A 16,539-nucleotide genomic window follows, 5' to 3' on the forward strand; every position below is an offset into this window, starting at 1 on the left:
TTGTTAGTTTTTATTTTATAGTATTTTTATATAATATTGGTCTTGCATACTGTATATACATATATGTGTAAACATTAAATTGTGTAGTACTTAGTGCACAGACAGCTTGTAAAGACTTTTAGAAATTATGTTATGCTAATCATAATAATAAAAATATATTAACAAATACTGAATAGGGAAAAGTATTTCCCCAATAAAAAATCTGAACATAAAAATAAATCATGTCTCCTAAAATCAATCATGGATCACAGATATTGGGTACTCTCCTGAATATTCCTTTTCCTAATCTATCAAGTCAGCCTAGTCTAGAACTTGCTAACCTGCAGAGTTATAAAAATACCAGAAGTTGCTAGAAGAGGGCAATATTCCCCATACAGTGCAGAAGAGTTTAGTTGAAGATTTTAAATGTAGAGGACTAGGCAGTGATGCTTGGGTGTCAGTGAGTCACTTCTCACTTCTCACAGACAAGCCATGAGTCGGAATAGTTGAGGCATCCAAGGTCAAAGGCCAGGAGGGTACGTCATAAACAGAAGGAAGAGACAAAAATGTAGTCATGACACGATCCGAGGTCAAAGTACCAGGAGGATAGCGGATCAGAGAAAAGGGATCCGCTATCCCACGCTATGCCATTGCTGCGTGGGAAATTCCCACACAGCTTTTACCATAAAGTGAGACTAGGGACTTTTTTTTTTTTTAAGTGGCGGAGGAATACAGTGCGAAAGGATACCTACCTTCCGTCATTGGATTCCTGCAGCCCGTAGAGAACGGCAGCATCAGCTGATGCTGCAGTTCTCTACCCAAGATCGTCGTGGGACACACTCGTAGACTGCTTCGGATCGTGGGTGAGTATTTTTATGGTTTGTTATGTTAATATTTATTCCGTAAAAGACAATGGCTTCGGGGAACAATGTGACAAGTATTGGTAAGTATGTTACTCTATGTTATATGTACTGTATGTCTATGTATGTATTGTATGAATGTATTGTATGTAGTATGTATGTAGTATATATGTGGTATGTATGTAGCATGTAGTATGTATGTAGTATGTATGTAGCATGCATGTAGCATGCAGTATGTATGTAGCATGCATGTAGTATATATGTAGTATGTATGTGGTATGTATGTAGCATGTAGTATGTATGTAGCATGCATGTAGTATGTATGTAGTATGTATGTAGCATGCATGTAGTATGTATGTATGTAGCATGCATGTAGTATATATGTAGTATGTATGTAGCATATATGTAGTATGTATGTAGCATGTAGTATATATGTAGTATGTATGTTGCATGCATGTAGTATATATGTAGTATGCATGTTGCATGTAGTATATATGTAGTATGCATGTTGCATGCATGTAGTATATATGTAGTATGTATGTTGCATGTAGTATATATGTAGTATGTATGTAGCATGCATGTAGTATATATGTAGTATGAATGTAGCATGTATGTAGTATGTAGTATGAATGTAGCATGTATGTAGCATGTAATTTTTTTTTTTTTTTTTTTTACATTCAACACATTAGCCGGATGATGGGACTACTACTGTCCCATCATTGGCTAATGTGTCAATCACTGTCATGGTAGCAGGCATCGCCCGATGGGACTTGTAGTCCCATCGGACGATGCCTGCACAGACCCCCGAAGCCTGCACAGCCCCCCGGCAGGCCGGCACAGCCCCCCGGCAGGCCGGCACAGCCCACCGGAGCCTGCACAGACCACCGGCAGGCCGGCACAGCCCCCCGGCAGGCCGGCACAGCCCACCGGAGCCTGCACAGCCCCCCGGCAGGCCGGCACAGCCCACCGGAGCCTGCACAGCCCCCCCGGCAGGCCGGCACAGCCCCCCGACAGGCCGGCACAGACCACCGGAGCCTGCACAGACCCCCTGGCAGGCCGGCACAGCCCCCCGAAAGGCCCGTACAGACCCCAGAGAGGCTGTACAAGGCAAAAACAGGGTTTTTCTTATTCCGATACCGGAAGTCCCATAGACTTGAATGGGACTTCCGGTATCGGAATCGGCGATACCGATACTTTTTTTTAAGATCGGCCGATCCATTCCGATCCGATACTTTGAAGTATCGGACGGTATCGCTCAACTCTAGTGATGAGGTGATGGAGCCAATTACAATAATGCTGTTGCCAGAGCACAGAGGATGGGAGGAAATGGCGGGAAACAGTAATCACTCCATGCAGGAGCCGAAGCTAAATATCCTGATTCCTGACTATTATAGGTGGGAAGGGGAGGTTGGTGTTGCCATGAAAGTACATTATGGTGCAATGGGAAGGAAACTGCGAGGGAGACACAGTAGGGAAAGGGGCAATGCGTGGGGGGTATTAAGGGGAGGGGCAGTATGAGGGACATTATGGAGATGAGCAGTATGCGGGGGATATTACAGAGAGGGGCAGTGTGTAGGGGGACATTATGAAGAGTGGCAGTGCGGCGTGATATTATGGACTGGGACAGAATATGGGGGGGTTCACACAGGGTCCTGTAGGTTTGAATTTCTTTTTTCCTTAATAATAAAGACCTTAAATTTAAAAACTGTATTTTGTGCTTACTTGTGTTATCTTTGTCTAATAATTAAATTGGTTTGGTGATCTGAAACATTTAATTGTGACTAACATGCAAAAGAATAGGAAATCAGGAAGGGGGTAAACACTTTTTCACAAAACTGTATATACAGTATGGACGAATAGAATGACACGCTAAGTCCTCATTATGAGCTTTTGGTAAGTTCTTGATGTTGCAGAATTTCTGCACAGATTATTTAAATTTTGTTACTTGCATTTTTTCATTACTTTTTTGTGTGTGTATTTTAAAGCATGCATTTTTATCACATCTTTGACCCTGCAGTTTTTGTCTGTTTTGGTGTGTTAGTCTTTAAATAAAGTGGTCTTATTTTTTAATCGTCTTGGTATTTGGATTTCACTAGACTTTATATATTGAGGTGCGGATTACATGCATTTTTTATGTGTTTCTGCCGTGGAAAGGCACTAAAAACGCATGTGCGTTTTTTAACTGCAACTTTTCCGCATCTATTGTAAATCTATGGGGAAAATCTACGCAGAAAAGTCACTGTATCTGTAAAAGAAATTGACATGTTGTGAATTTGAAAAACGCACAGCAGGTCATTTTACACAGGATATATAGGAAGCACAGTGGGCATGACATTTCTAGAAATCCCGTCCACTTTGCTGGAAGTGTAAGACGCTGCGTTTTTGATGCAGGAAAAACATGCAGCGTCAAAAACGCAATAAAAGGATGTTGTGGAAACGTAGCCTTGGGGAATAAAAAATCACGGCAAAAGTTGATTTTGTTCCAGATATGGCACATGCTAACAGTATTATGCAGCTATCATTTGCTTATAAAAAAAAAAAAAAAAAACAAGTTAAAAAAACAGCTGATATTGCTGTGACCATAAAAGTCTGAACTATGCTTCTCAAGGTTGAAACTGCAACACTAAGGAAAAGTCATTGAATTAGGAAAATCACAAGCTTGATAGGCATGTTAATGATATGCAAATGATGAATATTTTCATAACATCTTGATTTGCTCAGCATCAAAAAAGTGTGCCACACATAAAAATACACACACTTACAGCTTTGGTATGCTATTAATAAGGCTGATAATCATTGTCTGAAAAATTTCTGTGACATTGAAAGCAGTTGAGCATGAATATAAAAAAGATCTGCTGATGGCAGCTCCCTTTACAGCTGTGGAAAAATAATGTCCCAGCTGTGCTCGAAGGGAGACAAGTCCAGAGATGCTACAAGTCATAGTAGCATGTACAGTGGGGAAAAAAAGTATTTAGTCAGTCAGCAATAGTGCAAGTTCCACCACTTAAAAAGATGAGAGGCGTCTGCAATTTACATCATAGGTAGACCTCAACTATGGGAGACAAACTGAGAAAAAAAAATCCAGAAAATCACATTGTCTGTTTTTGTTTCATTTTATTTGCATATTATGGTGGAAAATAAGTATTTGGTCAGAAACAAGCAATCAAGATTTCTGGCTCTCACAGACCTGTAACTTCTTCTTTAAGAGTCTCCTCTTTCCTCCACTCATTACCTGTAGTAATGGCACCTGTTTAAACTTGTTATCAGTATAAAAAGACCCCTGTGCACACCCTCAAACAGTCTGACTCCAAACTCCACTATGGTGAAGACCAAAGAGCTGTCAAAGGACACCAGAAACAAAATTGTAGCCCTGCACCAGGCTGGGAAGACTGAATCTGCAATAGCCAACCAGCTTGGAGTGAAGAAATCAACTGTGGGAGCAATAATTAGAAAATGGAAGACATACAAGACCACTGATAATCTCCCTCAATCTGGTGCTCCACGCAAAATCAGACCCCGTGGGGTCAGAATGATCACAAGAATGGTGAGCAAAAATCCCAGAACCACGCGGGGGGACCTAGTGAATGAACTGCAGAGAGCTGGGACCAATGTAACAAGGCCTACCATAAGTAACACACTACGCCACCATGGACTCAGATCCTGCAGTGCCAGACGTGTCCCACTGCTTAAGCCTGTACATGTCCGGGCCCGTCTGAAGTTTGCTAGAGAGCATTTGGATGATCCAGAGGAGTTTTGGGAGAATGTCCTATGGTCTGATGAAACCAAACTGGAACTGTTTGGTAGAAACACAACTTGTCGTGTTTGGAGGAAAAAGAATACTGAGTTGCATCCATCAAACACCATACCTACTGTAAAGCATGGTGGTGGAAACATCATGCTTTGGGGCTGTTTCTCTGCAAAGGGGCCAGGACGACTGATCCGGGTACATGAAAGAATGAATGGGGCCATGTATCGTGAGATTTTGAGTGCAAACCTCCTTCCATCAGCAAGGGCATTGAAGATGAAACGTGGCTGGGTCTTTCAACATGACAATGATCCAAAGCACACCGCCAGGGCAACGAAGGAGTGGCTTCGTAAGAAGCATTTCAAGGTCCTGGAGTGGCCTAGCCAGTCTCCAGATCTCAACCCTATAGAAAACCTTTGGAGGGAGTTGAAAGTCCGTGTTGCCAAGCGAAAAGCCAAAAACATCACTGCTCTAGAGGAGATCTGCATGGAGGAATGGGCCAACATACCAACAACAGTGTGTGGCAACCTTGTGAAGACTTACAGAAAACATTTGACCTCTGTCATTGCCAACAAAGGATATATCACAAAGTATTGAGATGAAATTTTGTTTCTGACCAAATACTTATTTTCCACCATAATATGCAAATAAAATAAAAAAAAAAACAGAAAATGTGATTTTCTGGATTTTTTTTTCTCAGTTTGTCTCCCATAGTTGAGGTCTACCTATGATGTAAATTACAGACGCCTCTCATCTTTTTAAGTGGTGGAACTTGCACTGTTGCTGACTGACTAAATACTTTTTTTCCCCACTGTATACGCAGGGAAACTTCCCACAGTAACATGAGCAACATGCAGCCTGGCTTTGTAGTATTATCAAATGGCTCCTTTGGAGAAATAGCCTTACCACTGGTTCCATGACCAAATCAATGTAACATTGAGCTGTTAGTATACCTGAAATGAAGACTAGAAAGGTCTTGCTAATGTAGATTTTGCCACCCCGCACCATAATCCCAGAAATATGACCGGTGTGATTATCCCTCATGAAACCCTCTTTATGGCTGTTCTGCCTTCATACATGTTGACACGGTGTGCAATCTAGCATACAGCATAAACCACTGTTCTGTCTTCCAAATAAGTAGACTGTTCTCTGTAGTCTAACTTGTTTATTGGTGAACAGTTTAGAACATGCGGTAAAACTATAAGAATACAAACAACATAGATAAGTATTGGGCAGATGATCACGATTACATGGAAATACACAGGTTTCTAAATACATCTACTGTGCACTGGCTGCTATACTGTTAATAACATCTCCTGGCTGCTATACAACACTGCATTGCAAGAAAAGACATTAATCTTACCAGATATACTTTACCAGGATAGCAAACTCAAGTTGTGAGTTACAGGAGGACAAATAAACACGTGTGTCCTATGAAGTACACAGAAGAAAAATGGCATCTTCCTCTATCCAGTATACATTGCCTCAATCCCACAATGCAACACTCTTATTGCAGTTAAAGACACAGGCTATAAATGCTATTAAAGACACAGGCTATAAATTCAGCCACCACTAGATGGTGCTATAACTAAACCAGCACATAATACAAGCATACTGCCCTATATTCAGAGGGCAGAACAATGGCATTGCCAACGTGATCTTGCTAGATTCAAAGAATTGTGATCCATTCTGTACTGCAAGTGAAATTAGATTTGGGTTGTTCTTTTTAGCTTGACAAATGCACCAGTCTGGTGTGGAAATGCATTAGTCTTAACAAAAAACCTTATCTGAAGCTGCAAGACTCCTCATTTCCCATAGCGCAGCCCACCTAAAGTGTATCTCTTCTTGTAAATGTAGGGAAGGTGACCTGATGTACGAACTTGTCTGTAGGGAGAAGAGGTGGTTGGTGCACTGTAGATGGACGTTTGTATTAGTAGAAGGGGAACAGCTGGGAAAAGTTGAGAATGAGTGTAATACCAGGGTTTGACCACAAGATGGCAGGAGAGAGCTGTGAGAACAGGGCTAGACAACAGCTTAGGGCTTAGGAAACTGCACAGTCATGGGGGGCGGGGTTACAAGAACTCCAGAGGGAAATCCCCAGTGTGAGAGAGGGGATAAAAAGGAGAGAGAGGGTTCCAGAGGGTTCCAATCCAGGGAGAGGAGCTCAAGAAGAGATTAGGCAGAAAGACAAGACGGATAATGGAGAGCTTCTAGAAGGGACTGAGGAGAACTGACGTTCAAGGGGGGGTGGCCCCGACGTGAAGAGCCGCAGGACAGACAAGGCCCCGGGGGTACCAGACGGACTCGGACTGGTGAAGCGCTGTGGTAGATAGGCCAAGGGCAGCCACAGTGAAAGAGCCGCAAGGGACGCCACTACTAAAGGGAAGGAAAGTGAAGGTACCCGGGCCTGTGTACGGAGAAGTGTGAAGCTGCTGCAGTGTATTGCTGTGGTCGTCAGGAGGACGACCAATAAACACGGACCTGTTGGACACAACTCTGTCTCCGTCTCGAGTCTGTTCACGGTAAGAGGACCACCCCCCCCAGTCGGCTCACGTACCTACATAAATACACATCTGGAAAATATATCCTCCATTCAAGGGGCAGCATCAGTAGATGATCACTATTAAACAGTTGTTGTGCCTTCATACAACACCACCAGGTGAGAGCAACCACCCTCTCAGTGGTGTTCTTTTAAAACAGTACTGCCCTATTGTGTGAACTTTTGTCCCTCTCAAGAGTTCTTCTAGTGAAATTTGATGTCACATACCAAGTATAATGTGTGAAATATTGTCTACACAACAGAAAATGTTTGCATAAAACTGGAATAAGAAACAAGGCATCCAGCTAGAGATGTACCATTAACTCAATGCCACTGCTCTCAAATGCTATAATAATGCATTGCAAGGCAGCAATGCAGGCTTAAATATAGGTCAATGCTCTTGAACATGAGTCCTGCTTTAGTCTTGGATGTAATTATAGCCAGAAAATGGTTTGGAGACCACATGGGGAATGCAGTCTTCACAAGGAAATTGAAAGTGTCTCCCTTGATATTTTTCAACACAACAATGGCAGACCATATATTGCTCGTACTTCTGTGAGTAGCTTGCATAGGCTAAATGTGCTACCATGACCTGCTATAATGGCCTGCAGTATCTACGGTCCTGTCTTCCATTGAGCACATGTGGAAGGACATTGGTTGGTAATAACAAAGAGAGCTGCCAGCAGCGGATCTTGATGATTTGTGTGTCCAAGTGCATTTACGTAGCATGGCAGAGCATTACTGAGACAACCAATAATAAACTCATTGATAGAATGTCAAGGCTTGTAAGTGTGAGGAATAGTGTTGAGCATTCCGATACTGCAAATATCGGGTGTCGGACGATATTCGCTGTATCGGAATTCCGATACCGAGTACCGATATTTTTTCAATATCGGATACCAGAATCGGAAGTCCCCATAATGCAATGAGCCACTGTTGTGGCTGTGATTGGCTGCTGAAATGATGTCATCATGATGCGCGGTCTGTGTGCATCATGATGCGCGGTCTGTGCCGACTGCGGGGGGGGCCTGTACCAACTGCGGGGGGCCTGTACGGGCCTGCCGGGGGCCTGTGCCGGCTGTCGGGGGTCTGTACGGGCCTGCCGGGGGCTTGTGCTGGCTGCCGGGGGTCTGTACAGGCCTGCCGGGGGCTTGTGCCGGCTGCCGGAGGTCTGTACGGGCCTGCCGGGGGCTTGTGCTGGCTGCCGGGGGTCTGTACGGGCCTGCCGGGGGCTTGTGCCGGCTGCCGACTCCCTGATCTGCAGAAATCCACGAGTGTCCCACGCCGATTTCCCGTGGAGAACAACAGCATCAGCTGATGCGACCGCTCTCTACGGGGCTCCAGGAATCCAATGATGGGAGGTAGGTATCCTTCCGCACTGTATTCCTCCACCACTGTAAAAAAAATAGTCCCATCATTGGCTATTGTGTCAATCACTGTCATTGTAGCAGGCATCGCCCGATGGGACCCCGGCAGGCCCGCACAGAACCCCGGCATCCGGCACAGGCACCCGGCAGGCCCGTACAGACCCCCGGCAGCAGGCACAAGCCCCCGGCAGGCCCGTACAGACCACCGGCAGGCCTGCTCAGACCCCGCCCACACACACAGACACGCACAGTGTCCGCCCACGCACCGCCCACACTCTTCCCCCCTCCCGAACTGGATGTGCAAGTAAAGAAAGGGTTTTTTTCATTCTGATATTTCTGTCCCATTGACTTGAATGGGACTTCCGGTATCGGAATCGACGATACCCGATACTTTTTTTGTATCGGGCCGATCCAATCCGATCCGATATTTCTCTATATCGGATGGTATCACTCAACACTAGTGAGGAATTTTGCGTGTGGCACTCATACTCGATACTGAATAAATCAAGATGTTTTTAAATTTTGCTTCCATTTTTTCATTATTTGCATATCAGTAACATCAATATTAATGCTGTCATTTTCTTATTTCTATGACCTTTCCTTCTTGGTGTTGCAGTTCCATTGTTAAATAGTGTGTTAAAATAGACAGCGAATATCTTAAAAAAATATATATTTTATGGTAGCCTTGCTTCACCAAAAATGGAGTAAAAGGAAATAAAAAAATAGTATATACCCCAGAATGGCAACAATAAAATCTATAGCTCACCTTTTAAAAACAAGCAGTCATACAGCTGTGAGCAGGGTTGGGATACAGTGACAGGCAGGAGACAGAGCAAGGGTTAACAATTTTTACTGTTTTAATTTAACAGGGGGTAAACTCATCGCAGGGAGATGAAGGGTTAAAGGAGGGAATAAACAGTCCAATTGTAAAGGATATGCAGAGTTAATGGGCAAGGTAATAGAAGTTCTTTTGTACACTTATCATGTCAGAAGTTCCTCAGACTGCAGATACTACTTGGGGGTTAGTAGTGCCAACAACGGCTGGTGTGGTGCTTGTCCAAGAAGGTTCTGTTGGTATCGGCGGTCCGTCTTCTGGCGGCAGGAATCAGTCTCCGGCACCTTACACTGAGCCCCTAGTCCGTAAGCATATGCGGCCAGAAAAACAAGGCCACAGCACAGAGTCCAACGTGAGCGGACAAGTATGTACTGGTAAGGTGGGCAGCAAGCGTCTGTCCAGTACCCAGTTGTCTCTATGCGGCACGTGCGCTGTACTCATGGTCACGAAGCACACGGCACCTTGCTCAGCCAATCACCAGAAATACTGCCCTTCTCCCTCTGGAATCCCTGCTGGTGATGGCGGGAGTATATGGATGCGGGCCAGCGGAGTCCTGGGGCTCAAGGGACGGAGCACTCCTCTCTCTGTGCTGCGTGCTGCCTGTGTAAGGGTTTGACTTGGTACGTCACATGTCACCTCTTCTTTGGTTGCTCTGCACATGTAATACATGCAGCACCTTGGTGGTTATTCATGTTGATGTGATGCAATGTTTACATACTTTAATGCTAATGTGATGTGTTGTCTTCCATTGTTTAGTAATGCATTATAATATGGTGGAATTTGATATGTCTAGAATAAGGGCTAAGATAGGATAGGAGTTAGCATAGAGTAATAGTGGGGTTGGCTTAAGAGGAGGCACATTAGAGCAAGGTAATAGCATATAGAATAGCTTAATGAGATACAGGCAGCACAGGGGTTAAGCAGTTGGGAGGAGCTTTAAAGCAGAGCAGCATGCAGCAGGGGGATATAGGAAAGGGACTTCCTGGTTAAGTTCAGTTGTGGCCCGGGGCATCCTGCTGGTAGGGCAAGGAGCATATTGCTTATGGGACAGTCTCAGGCTAAGAAGAGAAAGCTGTTATGGAGGAGAGGGGCCTCAGGCCTTAGGACACTGTGGACAGGCACCAGTTTAGTGGAACTATCTCCAGGAAAGATCCAGGATCTAAGACCAGGACGGGAGCAGCTATAATAGTGTTCCTGGCACCTTTTCCTATAAAAGCTGGCCAAGGGGATTGTAAAGAGCTGGTGACGCAGAAAGGACAATCGAGAAAAAGAGAGTCCATAGAGACAGATGGGACTACTGACAGATTGAAGGACGAGGTCACCTTTGAGATAAAGTTCACCTGGAAGCCAGGGAAAGAACAGAATATGGAACCGTGCATGAAATGTGCTGCTAAAGTGTTATGTGCTTGTGTTTCTAGTAAAGTTGAAATGTTTGCAAAAGACTGTGACTCCACATTAATTTTGGAACTGGGAACCCTGAAGCTAGAATGGCAGAAACTGTAAGTGCTATGCTGCATGTGCAACTGAAAGAACTTTATATTTCAGCTGAGAAGTGCCAGGGTGATGGAACACTAATTCCTGTTGCCACGGCAACCAACCTGGTCGCCTTACACCTGTTACTGTCAAGACTGACTGCTTCCATGTGCACTGTGGCCGCTGCCGCTTAGCCACTCCCCCTGCTTCCGAGTGCAAAGGTCTGTCTGGTCTCTTACTCTTTCCCCCAGACAACAGAGGAGACAGCCCCGACATTTTCGGACCCTGCACAGGACAGGTACCCATGGCCCAGTTCTCTTCCTTACATTCCTCTCGTTTAGCTCACCATTCGATGGGCGAGAGTTCCTGCAGTAAACATTGACACTCCTTCATCTCTTGAAAGATTCACTGCCAAATAAATTGGTCTTGTTCGTAACAGTTTGGTGGTATTCCAGCTGTTGTTCATTCTATGTGGTGTAAATCAGGCTGAGTAGTCGAGTCAGGTTGAGTAATGGAGTCAGGTTGAGTGGGCGAGGGCGGGGAAGCACCCAGGTTCAATGGAGCAGCTATCTCGGGAGATTCAGACTCCTGTTCCTCTTCTGGGTCGATGAGTAGCGGGACGGAAAATTCTTCTCAGTCGAAAGCTGTAGAAGAGTGTGTTTCAGGAACATTTCGAGCCCTCTCTGAGTGAACTGTCTTTCGTGACAAACAAGGACATAGCATGTTTCGATGAACTATTCGAGTGGGGACATATTCTTTCCCTTCAGGTTGAATCTCTGACAGGATCATAGGATCCAATCCGGCGTTTCACCTGCTATGGTGATTTTTCCCACCGATACTCCAACTTGCCCCGAGGTCGCTTGTCTCGAACCAGTACTCAGTCTCCGACCTTGAGAACTGTCCCTCGTAGGGGCATTGTCTCATGATGTTCAAGCTCCCAAAACTTGGTCTGTACAAATCAATGCAGAGTCTGTAAACGATGTCGATGTTCACGAACCCAGGTTGACACCCTCATCGGTGGGTAGTTCTCCTCTGTGTCCAATTCCAGCTCCATGATCTCTCACCCTTTTCAGCCAAACAGCAGATTGTATGGTGTGTGTCCAGCTGTAATAATTATAAGGGATAACTCAGGAGACTTTTTGAGTGGAACAAGAAAACTACAGGACACAGTTTATAAGTGGTAAAGTCTATATTATCACATGGTGATTCAAGCAGGTGCAGAGAAAAACTCAAGACTGCAACACTTGGTGTAAATATAAAATGCAGCTTAGCAGTCTGTTGGAAACTTCAGAGACAAATGCAATCAAGCAGAAAGTCTATGATGCACAGTTGTACATGAGGATGCTTAACACAAGTAAATCCTTGTTTAGTCCATACACAGAGAAATATACTTATAAGCCAGTTCAAATAATGCCTTAACTCATCCAGGGAGGCCTGGGTACAAATCTCAGGTATTTACAGAACAGCAACAGGTTACGTGTCCAACAAATGCAGAAGGGAGCAAACAGAAGCATCCAGAAGCAGGAGGAATACTGGAAACCGATGTATGCAGCAGAAACTCAGAGAGCGAAGTAGCAGGATCTCCACACAGGTTTATTGGAGCAGGTACAAAGCCAGGGTGCCACCAGGGTCTGGAGCTGGACACAGCTGGACTCTAGCACAGACTAAAGGCTGGAGTGGAGTTATAAAGCATGAAGACACAAGGCACACAAGACAAAAGACGCCATCTTGAAAGAGGGCAGTAATGCTCAAAAGTTAATAAAAAAATTTCAGAGTCCTGACACAAGTTGTGCTGTGCATTCGGTGGTTGTACACCCAGAATAACTCAGCCACATACTCAGGCCAACAGACTTTCCTGTCCTCCTCCAGCATTTTAAGCATCTGAATCAGTGTCCGATTAAAATGCTCACAGGTTCCATTTCCTTGTGGATGGTAGGGCGTCCTTCTAGATTTCTCAATCTGATACAGGCGATGCAGTTCTTCACTAGTCCTTGGAAACAGGCACCTGTCACTTGGACCCGTCCTGTGTGACGCAACCAGCAGGCCTGTAACTGAAACAACAAGACGCGGCACGTGATACTGTCCTGTGTGACACGGCCCGCAGGCCGGTAACTAAAACAACAAGACACGGGGAAAGGGGAAACAGTTACAACAGTGGGCCCTGCGATAGGGAGAGGGGATGTGGAGACCTCCTGCACTCCCCTGAGTCAGTGCCCCTAACGCTCCTAACGTTCCCTATGCTGGTTCCGCACCGGGCGCCGATCAGGAACCTGTCGCCCTAGCAAACCCTACACCTATCCCTTAATAGGGAGCTCGGTGGCACAGGCACTGGCCCCACCGCTGTACTAATACACACTAAGGAAAAACACAAACAGGGAACCACCACTTAGCTTTATTCTGTTGCTCTTGCACCTGGCAACAGAGTCCACCACCAGAATGCAGCTCTCCTCCTGAATCGCTGCCACCAAGCTCTGTCAGAGCTACAAGGAAATCCCCTATCACTCCTTCCACACCAGGGCTAAGACAGTGCTGCAAGGAATGCTCTCCAGCTCCTTCCTCCACCAAGGATGGTTGAAATGAACACTATCACCAACACTGATTGCAACACCTGTGACTCTTTTATAGCAGAGACAGAGCAATCACACCTGCATTATAATCATATGCACGTAACTAAAGAAACTAGAGTGCAATGAAGTTCACCACCACCGGGGGTAAACTTAGAACAAACGACACCACAGTGCCATAATCCTAATGGCCACCGGGGGCAAAAACCAAACTTAAGCACAGCTTAAGAAAAAAAAAGGTTACCTGTGCTTTTTATCAGTCCTGATCCAGCATGGATCATGACAGCGCCTTGGTCAGTGAGAATTCTCTTTGGGCTACCGTATACTGAAATGAAGTCTCTGCAAATGGCCTGTGCCGCCAATTCAGCAGTCTGATCCCGAGTTTGAGTTACCACTGCAAATTTGGTAAATTGATCGGTAATCACCAGACAGTGTTCATATCCAAGGTGCGCTGGACCCATGTTCAAGTAATTGATCATCAATATCTCTAGGGGAGCAGAAGTCACAATGGCCTGCATGGGGGCCCTGTTATGAATGGGTCACCGAGGAGAAAAAAACAAAACATGCTAAGTCATAGAAAACCAGAGAGATTGGTAACTATGCAGATTGCAGAGTCCTGATCCTAAACACACACCTAGCAGCAGCCGTGGAGCGTACCTACGATGATCCTAGACGCTTCGTCACAGCCGGAGAACTACATAAGCCTGAAGCAAGAAAAGGGGAAAACTAACTGCCCCAGAGCAGACCCCAGAGGAAAGACAGCCCCCACACATGTATTGACGGTGAAACAAGATGAAAGCACAAACACAGGCAGGAAAATAGGCTGAGCAAACGATGGGGCCCAAACTAACTAGAAAGGATAGGAAAGGAAAGACACTGTCTGCAATCTGCAAAAAAACCTACAAAAATAATGTCCAACACTTCTGATAGCAAAATTAACCCTGAAGTCACTAGATTACTCCCACTATATCAGTACTCTGAAATATTCTGACACAGAGAAAAAAGAGGCCAATCTAATAAGGGAAAAAAAGCAAATTGGCAAATACAGGTAAATAAGAGTGGAAATTCAGAACAGCCCCAGCCGGGGCTGGCTGACCACACAAAAAACTGAATAGACCAACAAAATCAAGTGTGAACATTAGCAGAAAAACTTAGCTTTAGATGACTGGAACAGAGCTAAAAACCAAGACCTGACAAGCCAGAAGGAATCACCAGCACCAGAATAGGGCGTCGGCTATCTTAAATCCAGTCTGAGATTACTGAGGTCCAATCGTCATCCTCATTATCAGGTGGCAGATCTCTACTGATTAAATCAGCCTCACTACCTCCTGTTACCACCAGAGGGAGCCTGGCAGGAGAACTCACAACTGGTGGACCAGAAAATGAACTCACAACAGGCCCTCTGTTCCGGAGGCATAGCCAGCTCACAGTTCCTGCATCTGTGATGAGCTTCATCTACTGCAGTCTTTAGCCGAGGATGGTAGACCAGCTTTTGCAGCCACTGGAATGTCTTCTCAGGACAAAAGTGGGCCCCCCTCTCATGAGCTTCAGTAGCCACCTCATTGATCAGCTTTTTGGGAAGCACCACTTGCCATGTGATTCCCTAATCTCGTGCTAATTGTACTTTCCAATACAAGAAGCCATCTTTCAATTGGAGCTTTTTCCACTGCCGGATGATCTGCAGTGTTCCCAGGGACAGGGCCTCTGTCTCTCTTCGGCTGGGAAGTTGCTTCATTGCCAACCATTGCCTCAACTGAGAAAGTTCCCTATCCTCTTGCTGAAGCCTCACCCAGTCATCACTGGGTCATCCGAAGGTGTGTTCTCCAGACGCCTCCCCGATCTGTCCCTGCGTTGCCACCAATGTCCTGGCGGGGTTCCGAAACCCAGGGATCTCTTTGGCCTCCAGCTCTTTGTCCCGATTATGCCCAGGTCGCTCATTAGTCACTCTGGATAGAGCATCGGCATGTGTATTCTCAGCTCCTCTCCGATATGCGATCTTGTATCAGTACTTTTCCATATGGGCCACCCATCTCTGCTCTAGGGCCCCCGCTTCGCATTTTCTGGGTGGGCCATAGGATTGATTTCAGTGCGTACCAAAACTTTAGACCCGGACAGATACTCAGCGAACTTCACGGTCATTGCCCATACTAACGCCAGCAGTTCCAGCTTGAAAGAGCTGTAATTTTCTGGATTTCGTTTGGAATCGTGGAGAGACTGGATCGCATAAGCAATCACTCGTTCTTTTCCGTCCTGCACATGTGACAATACAGCTCCTAGTCCATGTAGACTTCTATCGGTGTGAAAGATGAAAGGTTGAGAGAAGTCTGCATAGACCAGTACGAGTGCTTCAGTTAGGGCCATTTTCAGGGCTCGGAAAGCTTCTTCCTGCCTATCTCCCCACTGGATGATCCGATTCTTTGCACCGTATGGTACTCCCTTCAACAATTCCAGCAGCGGATTAGCAATACAAGTGAAGTTTTTCACGAACCATCGATAGTATCTGGTAAGCCCCAGAAAGGCCCGGACATCCTTCACCGTCTTCAGAGTGGGCCAGTCTTGCACTGCTGCTATCTTCTCACGTACCGGTCTCACCCCTTCAGTGGATACAACATGCTCCAGATATTCAATCTGCTTGCGAAAGAGATGACACTTCTGAGGTTTCACTTTCTGGCCGTGATTCTGCAGCTGACTGAACACCTGTTCCAGCCATTGTAGATGCTCCTAGAAAAGGGTAGCTACAAAGTTTTGGTCTCCCAAACATCTCTTCTTCAATCAATGGAAGGTCCCGAGTGCGCAGGTACGGCCGAAAGGCATCCGATTGAATTTGAACAATCCCATGGGTAGTATGAATGCTGTCTTCACCTGGTCTTCCTCAGACATGGGCACTTGCCAATATCCACTGGCCAGATCCAATGATGAGAAGCACTTCACTTTTCCCAGGGTAGACAATAACGCCTCAATTTTTGGTAGCGGGTACAAGTCTCCTACAGTGCAGGCATTCAGCTTCTGGTAATCTACACAGAAAGGCAGGGTCCCGTCCTACTTTCATACTAGAACAATGGGAGCAGCCCTCGGGCTTTAGTTCTCTCGGATGACCCCACTCTGTAGCATATGTGCCAACATATCTTTCACCTCCTGGCACATCTGTGGTGGGATTAGTCGATATAGTTCCCGAAT

Source organism: Dendrobates tinctorius, unplaced genomic scaffold (assembly GCF_039654945.1).
Source record: "Dendrobates tinctorius isolate UK_male_01 unplaced genomic scaffold, ASM3965494v1 ptg000293l, whole genome shotgun sequence".
Lineage (NCBI taxonomy): Eukaryota > Metazoa > Chordata > Amphibia > Anura > Dendrobatidae > Dendrobates > Dendrobates tinctorius.